Raw genomic sequence first — 21,332 nt, forward strand, 5'->3', positions numbered from 1 at the left:
CTGGTGGAATCCCGGCGCCTTTAGTGGGCGTGTGAACAGCACTACGATGCAGTTCACTAATCCATTCTGCTTTGTCGTTCAGGTTACGGCATAGATTCATTTCACCACCGTACCGATATCTTCAGCGATAAGCGACACCAGCAGGCTGTCCTGCCATCTCAATGATATGAATGTACCAGCCTGCCCGTGCGACAGCGACGTGTTTACGGTCATCCCTCTACCAAAGGAAGGAATCGGATCGAAGACAACATCATCGACGGTAGCATATATGAAGAGCTGGCGGAATCTCGGTGCCTTCAGTGGACGTGTCAACAGCACTACGATGCAGTTCACTAATCAATTCTGCTTTGTCGTTCAGGTTAGTTCGGCTACATCTCTGTATGCTAGAAAGTCGAATAACGTTTGTTTGTTGCTGTTCCCAAGCCTGGGAGTTCTGTTTTCTGTTTTTCATGAATGCTTTGACGTTGTAACTCAATTACTTACGTTGTCCAGTGATGTTGAGCTCAATCCCGGACCTAACACTAGAGTGCAAGTACAAAGCCCTCTTACTGATTCAAAGACTAAGAATGATATGTTCAAGATGTTACAAGCTGTAAACACGCGTACCGAAAAAACGCAGAGAGTCTAGACAGATCTAATCAAATCTGTTGATGAGCTTAAAGAAACACAGGCGAATTTTCAAAAAAATCGTACTGTTTGGAGAAACGATTAACTGAAGTAGAGCGCAAAGTCGTCGCGAATGAGGAATTTCAGGAAGAGACGCAGCGTTTTTCCAATAAGTGCCAGCCAATCATTGCCTTCATGCTTCCTTCAAGCTCAAGCAGCAAATACTTCTGAGTAGTTCGCAGCTGAAAGGAGTAAATGTTGCCGTTAGTGAAGACTATTCGCCAACTACTCGCCTTGCTAGAAAGAAACTGACTGAATTTGGAAAGACCCAATCCTCAAGATCGAAGCTTAACAAATTGTACGTAAATAGAAAGTGCTACATATACAACCCCTGTGATGATCGCGTGCGTGAAATCTCCGAATCCTTTATGTCATCAGTCAAAACTTCACATCTCTCGCATGAGTCACCGCATGCATTTGTGTCGCACAACACCCAATAGCGCTACACGAGGGGAAGTGGATCAAAGATACCAGTCACAAACCAACTTCCGTTTCGTTTCACAAATATTCGAAGCCTAATTCCAAAACTTGACAATTTCTGCTCTGTTATCAATGGTTCTAACGCCGACATATTCTGCTTTACTGAAACCTGGTTGTCTGCGCAGGTTGATAACAGTGAATTATTTAATTGCAAAAAAACACTACAACATATACCGTTGGGACATAAATGTTCGGTGTGGCGGCGGTGTGCTTATCGTGGTTTCAGACAGGATTTAATCTTTTCCAATTCATTTTAGTAGTGCTTTGAAACGTGTTTTGGTTGAAATACAAACGTGCTAAGAGAAGCTGATATTGAGCGCTTGTTATCGACCACCATCTTGTTCATCCACTTTTGTTGACGTGCTTCATGATGTCACTTCCATGCTAACAGTACGGTGTCCGAGTAGTACGCTCCTTTTACTAGGCGACTTCAATATCCCAAATATAGTTTGGTCAAACGTGCAATCCGCTTGTCATCCTTTTTCCGGTACAGGAGACCCGTTTTTGAATTTTTGCAACGATTTTAACTTGTCCCAGCTAGTGACACAGGCAAGAAGAATTACGTCACCACATCTAACATCTTATATTTAGTGCTCACCACTGCGTCTGATCTTTTCCGTTCCATATCCTACTTACAGGGGCTAAGTGACCATTTGCTGCCTAATTTTTCTTTCACCTGCACAGTACCTCACAGTAGGAACCACAAAAATTATATCCAAGACTAAAAGCGTGCAGATTATGATGCTATTAATCATGATCTTTCAGCTTTTTTTAAGTGATTACATGCACAACTCTTATGATCGCTCTGTTAGTACTAAGTGGACTTAATTCAAAGAAGAGGGTCTATCACTTATAGAAAAATATGTGCCAGCATAGTCATCACATCTAACCTGCAATCACCATGGTTCAGTCAATCGGTTAAACGACTACGCAATAAGAAAAAAAACGGATTTTCAGCTCTGCAAAGGTAACTGGCACTCAACAACGTTGGAGTGATTATCAGGCCGTAGCTACGGAGTACAAACAAGCCCTAAATAATGCCAAGGATTTATTTTTCAATACTACTTTACCATCTTTTTTAATTACCAACACTAAGCAATTTTGGAGTATAGTGAACAAAAGAGACAATTTCTCAACCACCCTTGAAAATGCAAACAATCGCATAATCAAACTTGATGAATCCGCAAATGCTCTAAACTCTGTATTTGTTTCTGCTTTTTCACAAAATGTGTGTTCCGTAACTCCCACATATGCTAGTTCGGATTTCTTAACAATGGACTTTATTGTCTTTGATGCTGCCGGAATAGAAAAATCATGAAAAATCTAAAAGTTTCATCATCATCTGGTGTAGATGGCATCAATTCAAAGTTTTTCATTAGTACTATAGTGTACAGTGCCGTTATTCTCACTAATATATTTCAGTAATCGCTTCATAGCGGTTGCATTTCCGAAGACTGGAAGGTAGGGAAGGTGATTCCCTTGCACAGGTCTGGGGATAGGCATTCTTCATATAAGTATCGACCAATGTCACTCACATGCATTTCATGTAAAGTTATGAAACATGTTATTAGCTCTCATCTAGCATCTTTTCTACAGTCAAACTCCTTTTTTACAGATCACCAGCATGAATTTCGCAAGTCGTCTTCACGTGAAACGCAACTTTTTACATTCACACATGACCTAAATTTCATTCTTGACGGGGGTTCCATTGTCGACTGCATATTCCTAGAATTCTCAAAAGCGTTCGACAAAGTTTCTCATCAACTGCTTCTTTTAAAACTCGGCAAACTTAACATTTATTCAAACGTTCTTCAATGGCTTCACTCTTTTCTCACTGATCGTTCTCAGTTTGTCACTGTGAATAACACCTCATCCATCACTTCTGCAATTAAATCGGGCATGCCTCAAGGCTCTGTGCTGGAACCTTTGCTTTTCCTAATCTACATAAACGACTTCCCTGGTAATCTATGTTCATCATTAAACCTGTTCCCTGATGACTTTGTTATATACCGTGTTATTAACAGTGACTCTGACGTTGATCTTCTTCAATCAGATATAAACCGTGTTCGTGACTGGACTAACACATGGAACATGGAATTAAACACTAACAAATGCAAGCACATGCGCGTTTCACGTCGCGATACAACATCGCCCTCTTATCATCTTAATAATACTAACCTACAACCTGTGTCATGTTACAAATATATAGGCGTACACATCACTTCTGATCTTTCCCGGAAGATGCATGTAACACATGTAACCAATAACGCTAATCGTACGCTGGGCTTTATACGCCGTAATTTTCATCTTTCTTCCTTTCCAGTAAAATTACTTCTGTATAAATCATTAGTCTGTTTCAAAATGGAATATGCTGCATTTGTGTGGGACCCCAGCCAAAAAACACTCATTCATCGGCTTGAACCCATCCAGAGTCGGGCTGCTCGTTTCATTCTTTTTACCTATCATCGCACCTTCAGCGTCACTACCATGAAAACAACTTTATCAATACCTCTGCTCTCACAACGTACGGAAATATCTCACCACTGCCTGATTCACAAGATATATTACGACAATTCAGTCCTTAAGAATAAAGTGATAACCACTTCTTATGTATCTGCTCGCATCGACCATCGTCATAAGGGTGGCATTCTCACATGCCACACCATCCATTTTTACAATTCATTCATCCCTTGTACGTCAGCAAGTTCGAATCACCTTCCCCGATCTGTACTCAAGATTACTAATAACTCCAAGTTTAAGGCTGCTATAACTAACCTGTCGCAAAAATTTTTAGGAATATAGTATTTTCATTTTTAGTACCACTTTGTTCTTCATTTTTTTGGTATCTTGACCAAAAAAAGAAAATGCATTGTTGTTGAAACGTTGCATTTTTTTTGTTTATAAGCACGTGCTTGTGGTTGAGTGTTATATCGTTTGGTTGATCTTTTTTTAGTACTAGATCTGTTGAGCTTTGTAGTTCTTTAATACCAGTTTTTGTTCTTATAATGTGCACTATCTCTTGTTAGTTTCATTCAGTGATGCATGTAACCACCAATTTTCCGATTTTTCTTTATGCTGTGTTAAAAATGTAACCAACTACTCTCTGTGATGCCCTCGGGCCCTGAGGGTATTGAAGTAAATAAATAAAATTATAAATTAATTATTTAAAATAAATAACATCTAAAAGAGAAAATTGTGGTGTCCGTAACGGAAATATTTTTTCGTTCACATTTTTTTATGTGTGGTCTTCTGTCGACACTACAATCTTTAATTCAAAATACGCCACATTGCCAATCAGAGCGGCTTTTTCAGTTGAATTTCGCAAGTTTTGGTGAACTAAGGAGGGCTAACATGAAGAGCCCAAAAACTAGACGGTCTGAAATTGTGCCGCTGTCGGTTTTTTTTTTTACAGTTTGCACCATGGCAAATCTCGAAGTGAGCTTGATTATGTTTTCTTGAATGGGTAAATGAGGTACCCAAATCATTGTAATATTCTTTACATTGCTTTCAGCCCACAGAAAAAAATTCCGGTCGTGTCTGAATCTAACCTCCTCATAGCCTCTGTGGGCTTGCTTTCGCTGCCAGATGTTTTATTGTGCCTCCGACACAACCGTATGCACTTTCGTCATGTTAAGTGCCAAAGAAGTTGCACTCTGCTCACAAGTTGTGGTCCTGCTCGAGGTAGTAAATGTTCAAAATGGTATTTTGGATTATTGAGAGGAAGCTCCATCTTAAATATATTGGGTATTTTTCACCTATTGCCGATCTTGTTTCACTACCTCTAGTACTTCGCACTTAAATGTGTGCACTGCGACTGTGTTGAACACAATATGAAATAACGGCAAAACATCACCCATAAACACCTTCATGGGTGGTTTGCTGGTCTGTAAAGTGACTAGGGTGTGCACTATGTCATGTGCATTCAACCAGCGAAACAACTGAGTTGGGTCGCTAAAAATTGAAGTGTAATTTTCGGTGAAATTCGTTCTCACAACAGCCCATTCAGGACTTAAACATAACCTAACTTCTTGGAAGTAACTGAACTGCTGCTTTCTAATGAAAGTATGTGTTTTCAACTCATTCAGCATCTCTGCAAACCTTACAGCAATAATTCTTGTGTGAGAGTAATGCTTTCGATTGAGCAGCGAACTCCGCTTATCCACTGCCGGACATGCAGGCAGTCTCTGCTGCGAATTTGCTAAACATGCACTCCTTATTATTTAGCCCGCTTACCAATGTAGCCAAGAGATCTTAAGTTGTTTGTTTCAGGCCACTAGCATAAAACAATAACTTGGTTAAGCGTTAGGTTTTGCTGCCACATGCACACGTACAATGTGTGCGTGCCCCTTCCAACAACCAGGACACAATGGCGCAGACGCCATAAGCCGATTGTGAGGAACCCGCTCTTTAAATTTAACTTTCTTTTTTCACTGTTCTTGCGTCTTTTTGAGATTTATCAAAATTATTCCTTTTGTTTGCCTTGCAATGTGTCCTTTTTTTCTGGTAAGGAATATGTCACCCAATCACCACATAGAAGTATGTGACGTCTTCGCTGATTAAGCCTGCCATGTTTCTTTTTTTATCTCGTGTGCCCGGAATCCCACCGCAAGCCTTAATATCAAGGGCTTCATGAACTTGTATTTTCCATGCGCCAAAGAACTGCATGTTTGTTTTTCGTAAGACCAAGACTGTGGGGCATAGTAAGGTACAGAATTTTTTTTGTCCAATTTCTTCTTGCAAAAACTTTTTTTGAAGTCTTGCATCAAGGTGACGTAATCACTGAAAACAAGGCCTAAGTCCTCATACCTGTCACAGGTGACCAATTTCTCGCAATGTAGGCGCTTTCTCTGATCCGGTTCGTTTTTCCACGCTTCTGTCGCCCACACTGCACCAGTTTCTGTTTGCTACCAGTATCTACGTCCAAAAACTTTTTATCTGTTTTATCAGCTGGCCCTAGAGCTGTGCAATTACTTAAAGTGGACGGCGAAGTGGGGTTTTTCCAGGGTGGACATTCCTGTAAGCAGTATTCAGCATACGCCTGAATGCTTCCTAGATTCGACTTCATGGAACGAGGTCAAGAGAAGGATGGGCATCGGCAAGGGCCATTGTGATAACTGTCGACCCGCGACAGTGATTTTTATGTCACGAAATGGCTCCGAACGCAGCTTTCAAGCAATTTTAGAAGTGTACCGGTGACATTAAGTTACTTTTGGTGCTCGCAATCATCGCACCCCCTTTGCTGACTAAGCTTCAAGCATTGCAGGAAAAGGCGCTGATGTTTGTCACTCAAACTACAAAGAGTAGTTAGTTGCAGCTGACACTGCAGTAGTTAGTCTTGTGGCAGTACGTTGGCCTGAAAGTATATCGTTAAAGTTCGTTTCCTGAAAAAGAGTTCCAAAGGTGTGTCTTAATTTGCGTCTCTAAGCCTCCGAATAAATTATTTCACTTCTTTTGAGTCAGATACCGTTTTCAAAAAACATATCTCAGCAAACATTGTGAATTTCGGAAATACTGCATACTCTAAATGTGGGATGCATTTTTCAGGATGATATCAGCCTAAAAAACAGCGAATCAAAATTCATAAAAGCAATATTGCTGAAGTTTAGTGCGTCTATAAAATAGCAGTGCATTTAGGCATCATTTTCTCACCTTTATATTCCGAAAAGGAAGACTTTTCACAGGTTTTCGCACTATTTCACCCTGTATAAATTTGTCGCATGAAGCCCTGTCGGCTACTACAACATATCGGCTACTTGTGAACTCGAACAAAGCTAAAAAATATTATCAGCCCGAAGATTAAGTCGCCTCTTGCTTTCTGCAAGCGTCACCTCATTTGTTGCAGAAACTTCGCTGCATTGCCCAATGTGTGTGTATTCCCGATGGCGATTGCAGTTCCAGTCGCCGAAACCGCTCGCCCGAGATCATGAATGTTATCCGGATGAAACTCTAGTTGTCCAGCAAACTCTCGTTTGTCCTGTGGGTGCCGGTGCATATGTGCGTTTTACAAGTAGAGCGCCGTGGCTGCGCATCGGGACGATGCCATTTTTGGAGGGAGGCAAATGTCACGTGCGTACGGCGAAAAGACGAAGGCGACAGCGCATACGCGCATCTGCGCGCTTTTATGCAGAACGCAACAACAAGAAAGACGAGAAACTCTCTGGTGCGCGCAGTTCATAAAAAAGTCTGATCTGCTGCTGTTTTCTCAGCGTCTTCAAATACGACCTTTGTCTTCACGTCACGACTACACACACACACACACACACACACACACACACACACACACACACACACACACACACACACACATATATATATATATATATATATATATATATATATATATATATATATATATATATATATATTTCAACGGTATGAGCCGGGCTGTAGTATGGGCCGGGGATGTGGAAAAGGAAGACGAGGTTGTCTGGTGCAGTCTGAGGACTCCATCTTTACTGCAATTGCTGAATCTCATCCTCAACTTGTAAATAAATAAACCCATCTCTTATTCCACCGTAACAGTTTTCTTGTTAAGATGCGGGGTAGCAAATAAAACAACACGACGCTTCAAGCGCCAGATTTACGACAAAGCCACCGCATTGCTAGACTGGCCCCATTACCACTGGCAGCTGAGATGTCACACGGCGAAGAAAGAAGCTGGATCTCCGCAGCTGCAGAACTTCCACCACTCCCAGCAAGATCGCTAGTGCCAAGTTCGCGCACACCTGGTCCCTGGTTGCGTCGAGATCTGATAGAGCCCCGCACATTTAGTCGAAAATTTGGCGAGGATGTGGCGCCTGGCTCACACACTGCAAACGGGTGAGCGAATACTACCAGTGGGACGCGGCGACCTAGCCGCCCAATGCAGTATTTTTCGTAACAGACACAGTGCTCGTGTGACATGGAAACCATGAAGATGCCCTCCCGCCATGGGATCACTTCGTTTCCAAAATAAGAGCGTGCTTCGGAGACTCTGTAGCTAAGAGAAAGCGAGTGGAAGAAACGTTACACAAGGAGCTCATCTGAGCTCCTTGTGTCTCTCCTCCCAGGAGAGACGTCCACTACCTATGTCGAGGCAATCTTGAAGCATGGCTAGATTTTCAACCCTTCTGCGTCAGAGCAGCACAGATTTGGCCACCTGTTGAAGGGCATTGCCATGGGCATGTATCAGTTCCTCATCAGCAAAAAGAGCCTTGGCATGGTAACCGCCGTCTTAAAGCCACTGCCGCACATTCGGAAGATTCGACGTATCACTTCCAAGTTCGGTCGCCTGCCGAATGTAACCAGCATGGCGAGTTTTGACGAATACACGCCGCTTGAGCTCACGTCGACAATACGCAAGATCGTTCGAAAAGAGCTTACTCGACACGCTTGCCCGACGTCGTACGAAGCTACAGCCGCGATACCTCCCTCTCGTCAACCTGTGTCAATTTCCGCAGCTGGCGTCGATGAAAACCAGTGCAGGCCACCCTCCTCAACAAGGTCACAGCGTAGTAACTACCCACTGCTGAGGTACGAAGACCATTTCACTAACGCCCGCCAGCCGGCCAACACCTATTACTACCCGAACGAAGCTATACTTGTACAACCGTAACGTCAGCGCAATGCCTTTCAGGAGTACAATGCACACCGCCAAGCTCCTGTGTGCTACTGTTGCAGTATCGCCGGGCATATAGCTCGGTTCTGTCGTCTATAGAGAGAGCCGAAATTCCGATATGATCCGCCATCAGCGTTTTCGCCAGAGGGCACTGGTCATAACAACGATCACGCGGATTCCACCAGGTGGCACCGCTGCTACTTTTCAGTTCTGTTCGGACTGATACGGTTGATAAACGTGTTTTTTGAGTGCTCCCGATCAACTGCGCAGATAAGTGGTTTTACATAATTTGAGCATGTCTTTATAATTATTAAGGCAGCAGTTAAAATCCTTGTAGCACTTATTACATAGTACGACTTTTCGGGGGTCGGTCACCAGCTATCTAATAGTTTGTGCGTGTGTGTGTTGTGTTTTTTTTTGCCACACCGTGGGGGAGGTGCATGTACATTGAACACGCAAATATTTGTAGTAGAGCTTAGACTTTCATTTTTTCGTAGAACAGGGATCTTGTTTTGCAATTATTGAGCGAGACAAGTCCTAAGGACAATTGGTGTCATAAAGACATGGTTAAAAGTCTGTAAAAAGTTCAGGATGTGGGGTGAGTTTGAAAATAAACCCACGTGGAGAAGCAAACGGAGAGGAGGCCTACGAAAAGTGTAGCCAATGTGAGGTCGAGGAAAAAATGGAGAAAACGATGGCTGCCCAAAGTGAACTGCTTTTGAGAATCACCGAGCTGGAGACTGCGTTGACGGCAGAGCAAGAAAAAACGAGGACAATGGGAGAAGGGCTGAAGTCCGCCGAGAAGGCACTAGCCAAGGTGAACAAAGGAGCAGCCGATGGAGAGAACAGTAGGGCACCGGCAACCAGAACCGCGGAGAAGAAAAAGAAGCAAGTTTGGAAAAAACAGGTTCATCCGGTTCAATTGTCGCAAGGCCCAGCTTCAGAAAAGTAGTGGTGGAGCTGAGAGGGGACAAAGCAGCCGGTGTCACAGGTGCAAGTAACCCCCAGGTGCAGGACGCTCCAGATGAAATGTCGCAGCATGTGATAATCGCTGGTGACTCGAATTTGAATCGATGCGCAGAAGCAATCAAAGAGTGGGTAAGAGGTGACAAGAAGGTTGCAGTAGGGACGTTCTCAGGACGCAAGCTGGAAGCAACTGTGAGGCAAGCGAGCGCAAAACTCAAAACTACAGCTGATAGACGAAACCGCGTGATAATTTCAGGCGGTGTAAACGATGTTTTAAATGAAGACATGGAAGGACTAGCGAACACACTGGCGAAAAGGGTTGATGACAAACGCGCCACGTCTCCTCATGTACAGGTAGTGATATGACAATACCGGAGATACCGATGTGTGCCGCAACCTACAAAAAGCGGTTGTCAACGCAACTCGAGAGATATGGCGGATGAGTTGAGAGAAAGGCTTTGAGGTGGTGTAAATAGGCAGAGAGGTGCATAGGTGGGGTGGTTTTCAAAGAGACAGAATTCCCTTTGATGGGCGGCTATGTCATGAGGTGGGTTGGCAACTTGCAGCACGTGCAGTAGCTTTTTTGGGGGGCATGCGGGCCCTTCGGGTGCAGGATAGCTAGTAAAGAGGAAAACAACCAGGGAGACACTTTGACAGGTGGTATGAACGAATACGATTCAAAAGTGGCACCAGTGTCTAAGATAGGTAGAGCCCGGGGCAGAAATAGACGTAGCCACGAGCACCGAGTCAATTCATACATAGGGTATATTAACATGCAGGGTGGCACGAACAGGCTCAAGTGAGGAGAGATAGAAGAAAAGCTAAGGAAGGAGAGCCCGGTGGTATACGGTTTTGTAGAAACACATCTTAGGGACATGGAACAACCTTATCACAATTCGGACTATGCGGGGCAATATTCTTAGAACAGAAGGCAGCAGAAAAAGGGGGGGGATATTGCGGCATTCATTCATAAAAGTACAGACTGAGAAAGGGTCAATCCGGAGTGCAAGGAACATTTATGGCTAAAAGAGAAAGTGCAAAGGCAAATGAAACTCCTTGGTATGGTGTACCTGTGGACCAGAGCAAAGGCCAGAGAGGAAAACCAGGCAGTGGTAGAGTGTAGATCAAAGGACATTGAGGAGTTAGCAGTAGAGTACGGGATAATTATACTAGGAGATATGAATGCGCACATGGAAGATATAGATGGCTATACTGATCCAACAGGCAAAATGGTCATGGATATCTGTGAAAGGAATGATTTGATTTTTTGCATCAGTACCGATAATCGTGAAGGGCAAATAACATGAGAGGTAGGAAGGCTGCAGTCGACGATAGATTACGCAGTGATGTCAAATAGTATGTATGATAACTCCAGAGAAATGCACATAGATAAAGGTGGCTCCAAAAGTCTGGGTAGTAATCACAAACATTAAGGCTAAGTTTTGGAAGAGCAAGGAATGTGGGAAGGAGACAGCATGAGCAACTACAAGAAAATTTTTATTCAGAAAAGAAATAAAAATAGCTATTAAACAAATTGAGAAAGTAATCACTGAGGATAATAAAACAGTGTGGACATACACGAATCTAATTAGACTGTTTTAGCTAGAGCTTGCTATGGCACGTGACAAGTCACCCCGGAATAGAAGACACAAACCCAAGAGTTGGTGGGACGAGGAAGTTAAGAGAGCCAAAGCAAACCGTCAGGAAGCCTCTAGGGAACACAGACATGTTGAGCAGCGGGTTGAACCGAACGAACCGATGTTGAAAGAAAATGAAAAATCTTTCTAAGCTGTAGAAGGAATGCATCCCTTCTGATCAATGAAAAGATTATAAGAAAGGGAGCTCAGTGGCTGCCAGTACATAAAAAAATAAAAAGGCAGCTGCGAAATTTTGGAACTATATAAACTCCGTAAGAAATGAGACGAGCGCAGAGCAGAGGTTTATAACTACAGCTCAAGGCGCTAGTCTAGTAGGGGACGAAGCTACTGAATATATAAGAAAGAGGGTGACAGAAAAATTTTAACAAAGTGCTTTATGCACCATAATGGACAAGGATGAATGAAGAGGCGCAATGGCTCCATTTTTGCAATGAGAGTGGGAAAGGGCTGTGAAGAGGGTTCCTAGTAGTACAACAACAGGCCCAGGTGGCATTCCAATTATGCTGATAAAGACATTGGGTCCGAAGTCTAAAGAGACTTTGAGAGAAGCAGTGAGCAACATAATAACCGATGGTGAAGTCTCCGATGGATGGAAACTTAGCAGGACGAGCACGATCCATAAAGGAAAGGGGGACAAAGCTTACATAAGCAACTACCGTTCTATAAGAGTGACATCAGTGGTCTACAGGTTGACGATCCAGATTATAAAGGAAAGGCTACAGGCATGGATGGAGGATGAGGGGTGCTAGGGGAACTGCAGAATGGCTTTCGAAAACACAGGAGGATGGAACACAATCTGTTCTTACTGACGCAGTGCATCGAAATAGCAGAAAAGTAACACAGGCCCCTGTGGCTAGCATTTTTGGATATCAAGGAAGCGTACGATAGCGTGGTTCAAGAGGAATTGTGGGGAATACTGGACACACTAGGCGTCGAACATGTAGTCACTAATCTTTTAAAGGATATATATAAAGGTAACAAGGTAGTTATAAAGTGGGAAAAACAGATATCCAAGCCTGCAGCAGTAAAACGGGGGCTTAGGCAGGGGTGTCCTCGGTCGCCCTTATTATTCATGATGTACCTACAATGATTAAAGACCAAATTATAGATAAGTGGACTGGGCTTCAACCTCTCTTTCGAGAAACAAGAAAATCTCGTTGAACAGGCACTACCAGCATTGATGTACGCAGATGGTATAGGGCCAATGGCCGACAACAAAGAACATTTGCAGAGATTGATGGACATCTGCGGTAATGAGGGAGATAGGTTAGATTTCAGATTCAGCAAAGGAAAATCAGCAGTCATAATTTTTAATGATAATGAAGGTAGTGAGCTTAGAATACAGGAGGTCACGCTAGAGATAACAGACAAATACAAATATCTGGGCGTATGGATAATCAATGGTGTTGAGTACCTAAGCGAACACAAAATATACGTGATGACTAAAGGTAACAGGAATGCAGCGTAATGAAAAACAGGGCACTGTGGAACTACAATAGGTATGATGTTGTGAGAGAAATATGAAAAGGGTTCATGGTTCCTGGTCTGACGTTCGGCAATCCGGTCTTGTTTATGAGATCAGAAGTTCAAGCAAGATTCGAAACTAAGCAATTTGAAGTAGGTAGGCTTGCCTTAGGAGCTCATGCGAATACACCAAATCAGGGAGTACAAGGTGCAATGGGATGGACATCATTTGATGGCTGGGAAGCTAGCAGTAACATAAAATTTGAGAAGCAATCGAGAGAGATGGGGGAGGCGCGTTGGGCTAGGAAGGTACTCAGGTACTTGTACATGAAGAATTTCGATACAAAATGGAGGAAGCCAACGAGAAAATTGACTGGTAAATACTTTGAAACCAGCAGGGGCCAAACCAAAAAGAATTATCAAGAAGAAGGTGAAGGAAGCTGAGACCAATATGTGGAGAATGCATGATTGGGAAGTCCGCACTAGAGATCTATCAAACTTTTAAGCAGAAAATTGGCAAGGAAAGGATTTGTGATTATACTTGGGGTAGTTCTCTACTGTTTGAGGCCAGGACGGGAGTACTGCGAACCAAGACATATCGGGCCAAATACGAAGGGGTAGACACAGTATGCAGTGCGTGTGGAGAGGGAGAGGAAACTGCTGAACACTTCATAATGCTCTGTAAAGGGCTTCATCCTATAGGTTGATGGCGCAGGTTCAGGATGATGGCGCAGAGTTTTTCAAAGCACTGGGGTTTAGGGACAGGGATGACAAAATGGACTTCAAGCGGGTAGAGTTAACAAGAAGGAGGTTACCTGATTGGTGGCTAAAGCCAAGGCGCGAGTGAAAATAAACCATTCACTGCAAAGTACGAGTCCTCAATTTCACTATTTAAAGGAAAAAATAAATCTAGTTTTTTGATCACTAAGTAATACTGCTTGGTGGCGTTAGCCACCGCCTGATCTAAAGGGTACAGCCATAAAAATCCTTCCATCCAATTCAGTTCAGTTCGAACTGGCGCGGTGTATGGACGTATTTTTAAGTGCTCCCGATTGACTGCACAGTTAAGTGTTTTTGCTTGTTTCGATTGCTTTTATAATTATTGAGGCAGCAGTTTAAACGTTTACAGCACTTACTACATTGCTTGTCTTTTTCGGGGGTCAGTCACCAGGTATTTACTTGTTTGGGTGAGTGTGCGTATGTTTTTTGTGTTTTTTTCTTTTGCCGCCTCGTGGAGAGGTGGACGTACACCGAACACGCTATCTTTTGTAGTGGAGCTTAGACATTTTTTTTCTGAGGGCTGGGTTCACCGTACGCGGTCTTTCGTAATTATTGAGTGAAACGATCTATACAAACGTTTGATGTCAGAAAGACATGGTTAAAAGGCTGTAAAAATGCTCAGAATTCGAAGGGAGTTTGAAAATGGACGCAAGTGTAGGGGTGAACAAAAAGGAGGCTGACGCGAAGTGAAGGCAATGCGAGGTCGAGGAAAAATATGGGGAAAATTATGGTTACCCATAGTGAACTGCTGATGAGAATCACCGAGCTGGAGACTGCGTTGGCGACAGGGCAAGAAAAATTAGGGCTAGTGGAAAAGGCCTCAGGTCTGCCGGAAAGGCGCTAGCGAAGCTTAACAAAGGAGTGGTCGACGATGTAGGGCACTAGCAAGCAGAACAGCGGAGAAGAAAGAGCAAGCAAGTTCGGAAAAAACAGGTCCAGCCGGTTCAATGGTCGCAAGACCCAGCTTCAGAGAAGTAGTGGTGGGGCTGGGAGTGGACAAAGCAGCCGGCGTCACAGGTGCAAGGAACCTCCAGGGGCAGGACGCTTCAGCTGAAAAGTCACTGCACGTGACAGTTGCCGGGGATTCGGATGTAGATTGATGCGCAGAAGCAATCAAGGAGAGGGTAAGAGGTGACAAGAGAGTATCAGTAGGGACGATCAGAGGACGCAAGCTTGAAGCCGTCATGAGGCAAGCCAGCGCAAAACACGAAAGCACAGCTGATTAACGAAACCCCTTGAAAATTGCAGGCTGTTTAAACGTAGTCTTTAATAAACATACGGCGGGACTAGCGGCTACATTCGCGAAAGGGGTCGATGACATGTGGGCCATTTCCCTACAGGTACAGGTAGTGATATGACGATGCCGGAGGTTCTGGTGCGGGACGATAACCTGCAAAAAGCAACGGTCAACGCGCACCAAGAAAAACGGCAGATGAGTCGAGAGAAAGGCTTTGAGGTGGTGGAAATATACAGAGAGGTGCATAGTTAGGGCGGTTTTCAACTTGAAAGAATTCACTTCTGTGGGTTCAAACCGGTGAGTTGACAACTTGCAGGACGCGCAGTAGCTTTTTGGGAGGCACGCGGGCCTTTTGGGCCCGGGTCCATGGTAGCTGGTAACAAGGAAACAACCAGGCGCTCTTTTTGACAGGTGGTACAGACAGATACGATTCAAAAGTAGCTCCAAAGACACGTAGAATCCGGAGGAGAAATCTATGTAGGCACGAGGATCGAGTAAATTCAGACACAAGGTATATTACCATGCAGGGTGGCAGCGATAGGTTCAATTGGGAAGAGATAAACGAACAGCTAAGGGAGCAGAAGCTAATGATATATGGGTTTGCAGAAACATATGTTAGGGACTTGGAAACACCACCTAACAATCCGGACTACGCATGGGAAAATTGTAATAGAACAGAAGGCAGCAGAAAGGGGGGGGGATATTGCGGCATTCATTCATAAAAGTACAGACTGAAAAAGGGTCAAGCCGGAGTACAAGAAACATTTATGGCTAAAAGGGAAAGTGCAAGGGCAAATGACACTCCTTAGTTTGGTGTACTTGTGGACTAGAGCAAAGGCCAGAAAGGAAAACCAGGCACTTGTAGAGTGTACATCAAAGGACATTGAGGAATTAGAAGGAGAGTGCGAGATAAGTATACTAGGAGTTATGAATGCGCACATAGAAGATATAGATGTGTATACGGACCTAACAGGCGAAGTTATCATATATATGTGTGAAAGGCATGTTTTATTATTTGCAACAGCACCGAGAAATGCAAAGAGCAGATAACATGGGAGGTGGGAAGGCTGCAGTCGACGATAGATTACGCTATATTGTCACATAAGATGTGTGATCGACTAAGGGTGATGAAAATAGTTGAATATGGGTCCAAAAGCTTAGGTACTGATCACAGACGTATCAAGTTGAGTTTTGAAAGATAAACGAAGCTGGAAAGGCAAGATATCGAGCCACCAGACGGTATTATTTATTCAGAAAGACAAGTAGAAATAGCAACTAAAGAAATCGAAAAACTAATCTACGATGATACTTGAACAGAGTGGGCGTACACAAATCTAACTTGATTAATTGAGTTAGAGCTTGCTAAAGCACGAGTCAAATCAACCGGGAAAAGCAGACACAAACCCAAGAGCTGGTGGGATGAGGAATATAAGAGAGCTATAGTGAGACGTCAGAAAGCCTCTAGGGAACACAGGTATGCTAAACAGAGGAGTGAACCAGAAATTGATGTCAAAAGAAAATGAGATAACTTTTTGAGCTGCAGAAGAGAAGCGTCCAATTCTCTCAGTGAAAAGATTACAAGAAAGGGGCCCAATGGATGGCGGAAGTAAACAAAAGGGATAGAAAGGCAGCTGCTAAGTTTTGAAACCATCTGTATTCTCTGAGTAATAAGGCATGCTTGAAACAGATCTTTATAGCTACAGTTCAAGGTGTCAGACTAAAAGGGGATGAGGCCATGGCAGATATAAAAACAATGATGACAGAAAAAATTAAGCACCAAGAAAGCAATACATGCACCGTACCAGATGATGATAGACCAACTGGCTCAGTGACTCCACTGGGACAACGAGGGCGAAAAATGGCAGAGAAAGGGGTTCCTAATAACTCATCAACAGGTCCTTACGGCATCCCAATCGTGCTCCAAACTCTAAGCAAACTCTAAGCAAACAATAAGAGAGGCAGCGAGCAAAGCAATAGTGGATGGTGAAGATCCCAATGGGTGGAAACTAAGCAGGATGAGCATGATCTATAAAGGAAAGTGGGACAAAACCGATATAAACGACTACCGTGCTATAACACTGACATCAATATATTACAAGCTGGTGATGCGGATATTAAAAGAAAGACTACAGACATGGGTGGAGAGTGAGGGGGTGCTGGGAGAACTACAAAATGGGTTCTGTAAAGAAGGAGGTTGGAGGACAATTTGTTTTCATTGATGCAGTGCATTGAACTAGCGGAAAAAGAACACAGGCCCCCATGGCTCGCATTTCTAGATATCAAGAGCTTACGATAGTGGGATTTAAGAAGACTTTTGGCGAATACTGGGTTCACTAGATGCCGAAGATGGAATAACTAATCTACTAAAGGATATCAATAAAAGTATAAATGCGGTTATCAAATGGGAAGAACAGGTATCTGAACCTATAGAAATACAATGCGGGCTTCAAGAGTGGTCTGATTTGTCACCTTTGTTATTTATGCTGGTTCTACAGGGACTGGAAGCCAAATTAGAGAGGAGTCGACTGGGCTTCAGCCTCTCTTTTGCCAAGCAAGGAAAACACGTTAAACAGTCATTACTAGCATTGTTGTATGCAGATGATATAGTTATAATAGCCGATGACAAGGAAGATCTGCAGGGATTGATATACATTTGTGATAATGAGGGTGGTAAGTTGAATTTGAAGTTCAGCAGGGAAAAATTGATAATCATAATTTTTAATGATTAAAATGGCAGGGAGCATAAAATACAGGAATAGTGGATAAATACAAATATTTGGCGTATGAATAAATCACGTAGCTGAGTATCTAAGGGAGCACGAAACATACGTAATGACTAAGGGAAGCAGGAATGGAGCTGAAATGAAAAATATGGAACAGTGGAACTACAAAAGGTATGACGTTGTGATAGGGATTTGGAAAGACGTCATGGTCCCGGTTTTGATGTTCGGCGATGCGGTCTTGTGCATGAAATCAAAAGTTCAAGCAAGATTGGAAATTAAGCAACCAGAAATACTTAGGCTTGGTTCAGGAGGTCACAGGAATACACAAAAATCAGGGAGTAAAAGGTGACAAGGGATGGACATCATTCGAGGGCTGGGAAGCTAGCAGCAAGATAAAATTTGAGAAGCGATTGAGAGAAAGGGGAGGAGGAGCGGTGAGCTGGGAAGGTTTTCAGCTATTTGTACATGAGGAATGTTGATACAAAATGGAGAAAGCGAACTAGAAAATTGACGGGTAAATACTTAGAAGAGAGCAGGGGATCAAACCAAAAAGAACTGTCGGTTAAGAAGAAAGTGAAGGAAACAGAGACCAATATGTAAGAGAATTCGCAAGATTAAGAAGTCCGCACTAGAGATCTCTTGAACCTTTAAGCAGGAAATCGCCAAGGAAAGGATCTAAGATAATTCTCGGAGTATTTCTCTACTGTTTGAGGCCAGGACGGGAGTATTGCGAACCAAGACATATCTGCCTAATTACGAAGCGGCAGACATGGTATGCAGTGCGTATGGTGAAGTGGAGAAAACAGCCAAACACTTGATAATGATCTGCAAAGGGCTTCACCTCATCCTTTCGGAGTTTGTGCTGTCAATGTCTTATTGGCAGAAAAGGTGTTCCCAACAGAGTTTCTAGTGCTGCAACGTTGTACCCACGACTTGTTTCTCGGTCTTGACTTTCTCCACGAATGTGACACTTTCATCGACTGTGGAACCGGTGAGCTTTCCGTCAGCGGTGACATTGTTCCTGCCTTCGTCGATCAGGCACCGCATCCAACGAAGGGTGCTCTGATTATTTCCAATGAACTGACAGTGCCACCAGGGTTAATGAGGTCAGTTTTGGTATTTGCCCCAGTATCTACCACATATTTTGACGCCTTCGTTGAACCTGCCATCGTTCAATGTGCTAAGAAATGCACACTCGTCTCTCGTTTTTTGGTATCTGTTGTTGTAGAAGGAACCTTTCTGTAGGCACTGAACTGTTCACTGTTGCCAGTGGTGCTCCCTCAAAGAATGAAGCTCAGCGTCTTCGTTTATCCCACTGAAGATTCTATTGTGGTCATTACCAACGATGAAAGCGAAAAAAATGCAGTCTCCGGCAAGCGCAGTTGCTCTTACGAGTCGTAGGTCTTACGCATGATTAGCGCTACTTTGCGGTCACACGAGCAGCAAACGTTACGCCATCTGTTGAGACTACATGCTTCTGCCTTTAACTTTTGCCTAGAAGAGAAGCAACTCTCTTTAGCATGTTCTCGCGCTCAGCATAGAATTTACACCAGCACTGCTCATCTGATCTGACGAAAACCTTACTGAGTGTCGTTATCAGAACGAAAAGGTATTGCCGACCACGTTCAGTATAAGCTGAAGAATGGTGTCAATGAAGAGTATTGTAGCTCGTGGGCACCACAAGTCATCTTTTTTAAGAAGAAAGATGGTGCCTGGCGATTTTGCGTGGATTACAGAAGACTCAACGCCCTTACCAAAAAAAAACATGTATATACAGTGCCTAGGATTGACGATGTTATTGAATTCTCGGCTTCGTACACTCAGCTTCGTACTTCTCCTCAATGAACCTACAATCAGGGTATTGGCAGATACCAATGCACCCTTCAGACAGGGAGAATACCGCGTTCATCACGCTTGATTCACTGTACCAATTCAATGTGAAGCCGTTTGGGCTCTGAACGGCTCTGCCAGCTTTGAAAGATTTATGGACTTTGTCCTTGGTGGTCTCAAATGGGATACGTGTTTTTGCCACCTGCATGGTGTCGTCATTTTTTGGGCATATCTTCGAAGAGTATGACGTCTTTTAAGCCTTGTTTCAGACTGCCTCGGAAAGACTGGCTTGATTCTGAGTTTTAAGAAGTACCCGTATGGCGAGCGACAATCCTTGGTCCTTAATCAAATAGTCGACTAAGAGGGTGTCAGGCCACATTCCCACAAAATCGAAGCAGTCAGTGCATTCAAACCACCCCACACACTGCAGGAACTTCGCAGCTTTCAAACGCGGAGCATTTCTTAGCGAGCTTCGGCGACCTTGAGCGTATCTATCTATCTATCTATCTATCTATCTATCTATCTATCTATCTATCTATCTATCTATCTATCTATCTATCTATCTATCTATCTATCTATCTATCTATCTATCTATCTATCTATCTATCTATCTATCTATCTATCTATCTATCTATCTATCTATCCATTTATCTATCTATCATCTATCTATCTATCTATCTATCTATCTATCTATCTATCTGTCTATCTATCTATCTATCTATCTATCTATCTATCTATCTATCTATCTATCTATCTATCTGTCCGCCTCTGACATTTAGCTCTCCTGGCCGTTTCGATTATGCTATCAATACCAAATGGTGTGGCATAACATGACTGTATGACGAACATATTTGACTAGTTCTAACGTGAAAATCATGACATGTATGCCATGAATGTCATGAATTACAATTCATGGTCCTGCAGCTCTTGTGGTTGTTTCGTTCACATGAAATGTTACGAAACTGGTATGGCATGACATGAATGCATGGCGAACGAAAGTGACTGACCCTAACAATAATATCATCACATGCGTGTCATGTAACAACATTACTACATGCCACGCTCAAGATGCGCTCGCGGCCGTTTCGGTAGCGTCACATATACCAAATTCGATATTATGGTACGTGAATGGATGGCAAAGGTATGTAACTGGTGCAAACATGATGGTCGTGAGATGCGTGTCATGTAAGAACATGACTACATGCCATGCTCATGATGCACTAGTGGCCGTTTCGCTAGCTTCACCTATACTAAATTTGGTATTACGGGACGTGCATGGATGACGAAGGTATGATACTGGTACAAACATGATAAAAATGAGATGCGTGTCATGTAACTACCTGAGTACATGCTATGCTCATGATGTGCTCGTGGCCATTTCGCTAGTTTCACATGTACCAAACTTGGTATTACGCGATGCCAATGGACGACATAGGTAAATGACACATTCAAACTTGATAATCACGACATGCATGTCATGTAACAGCATGACTACATGCCACACTCATGATGTACTCGCGGCCTTTTCGCTATGCTTCATGTATGCGCCCCACCGCGGTGGTCTACTGGCTAAGATACTTTACTGCTGACCTGGAGGTCGCGGGTTCGAATCCCAGCTGCGGCGGCTGCATTTCCGATGGAGGCGGAAATGTTGTAGACCCGTGTGCTCAGATTTGGGTGCACGGTAAAGAACCCCAGGTGGAGAAATTTCCGGAGCCCTCCACTACGGCGTCTCTCATAATCAAATGGTGGTTTTGGGACGTTAAACCCCACATATCAATCAATCATCAATGCTTCATGTATGACAAATTCTGTATTCCGTGATGTCAATGAATGACGAAGGCATGTAACTGGTGCAAAGATGATAATCATGAGATGCGTGCCATGTGAGAACATGACTATATACCACAGTCAAGGCGCCAATACATGTC

At 43.3% G+C, this 21,332-nt stretch overlaps 1 protein-coding gene across 12 annotated transcripts in view; it reads left to right on the forward strand.

Annotated features, from left to right (window-relative positions):
- Positions 1-21,332, forward strand: part of LOC119173521 (complement factor B) — a 1,265,978-nt gene that overhangs the window by 1,139,299 nt on the left and 105,347 nt on the right. The window lies entirely within an intron of this gene.

This window comes from Rhipicephalus microplus, chromosome 5, assembly GCF_043290135.1.
Source record: "Rhipicephalus microplus isolate Deutch F79 chromosome 5, USDA_Rmic, whole genome shotgun sequence".
NCBI classification, from domain to species: domain Eukaryota; kingdom Metazoa; phylum Arthropoda; class Arachnida; order Ixodida; family Ixodidae; genus Rhipicephalus; species Rhipicephalus microplus.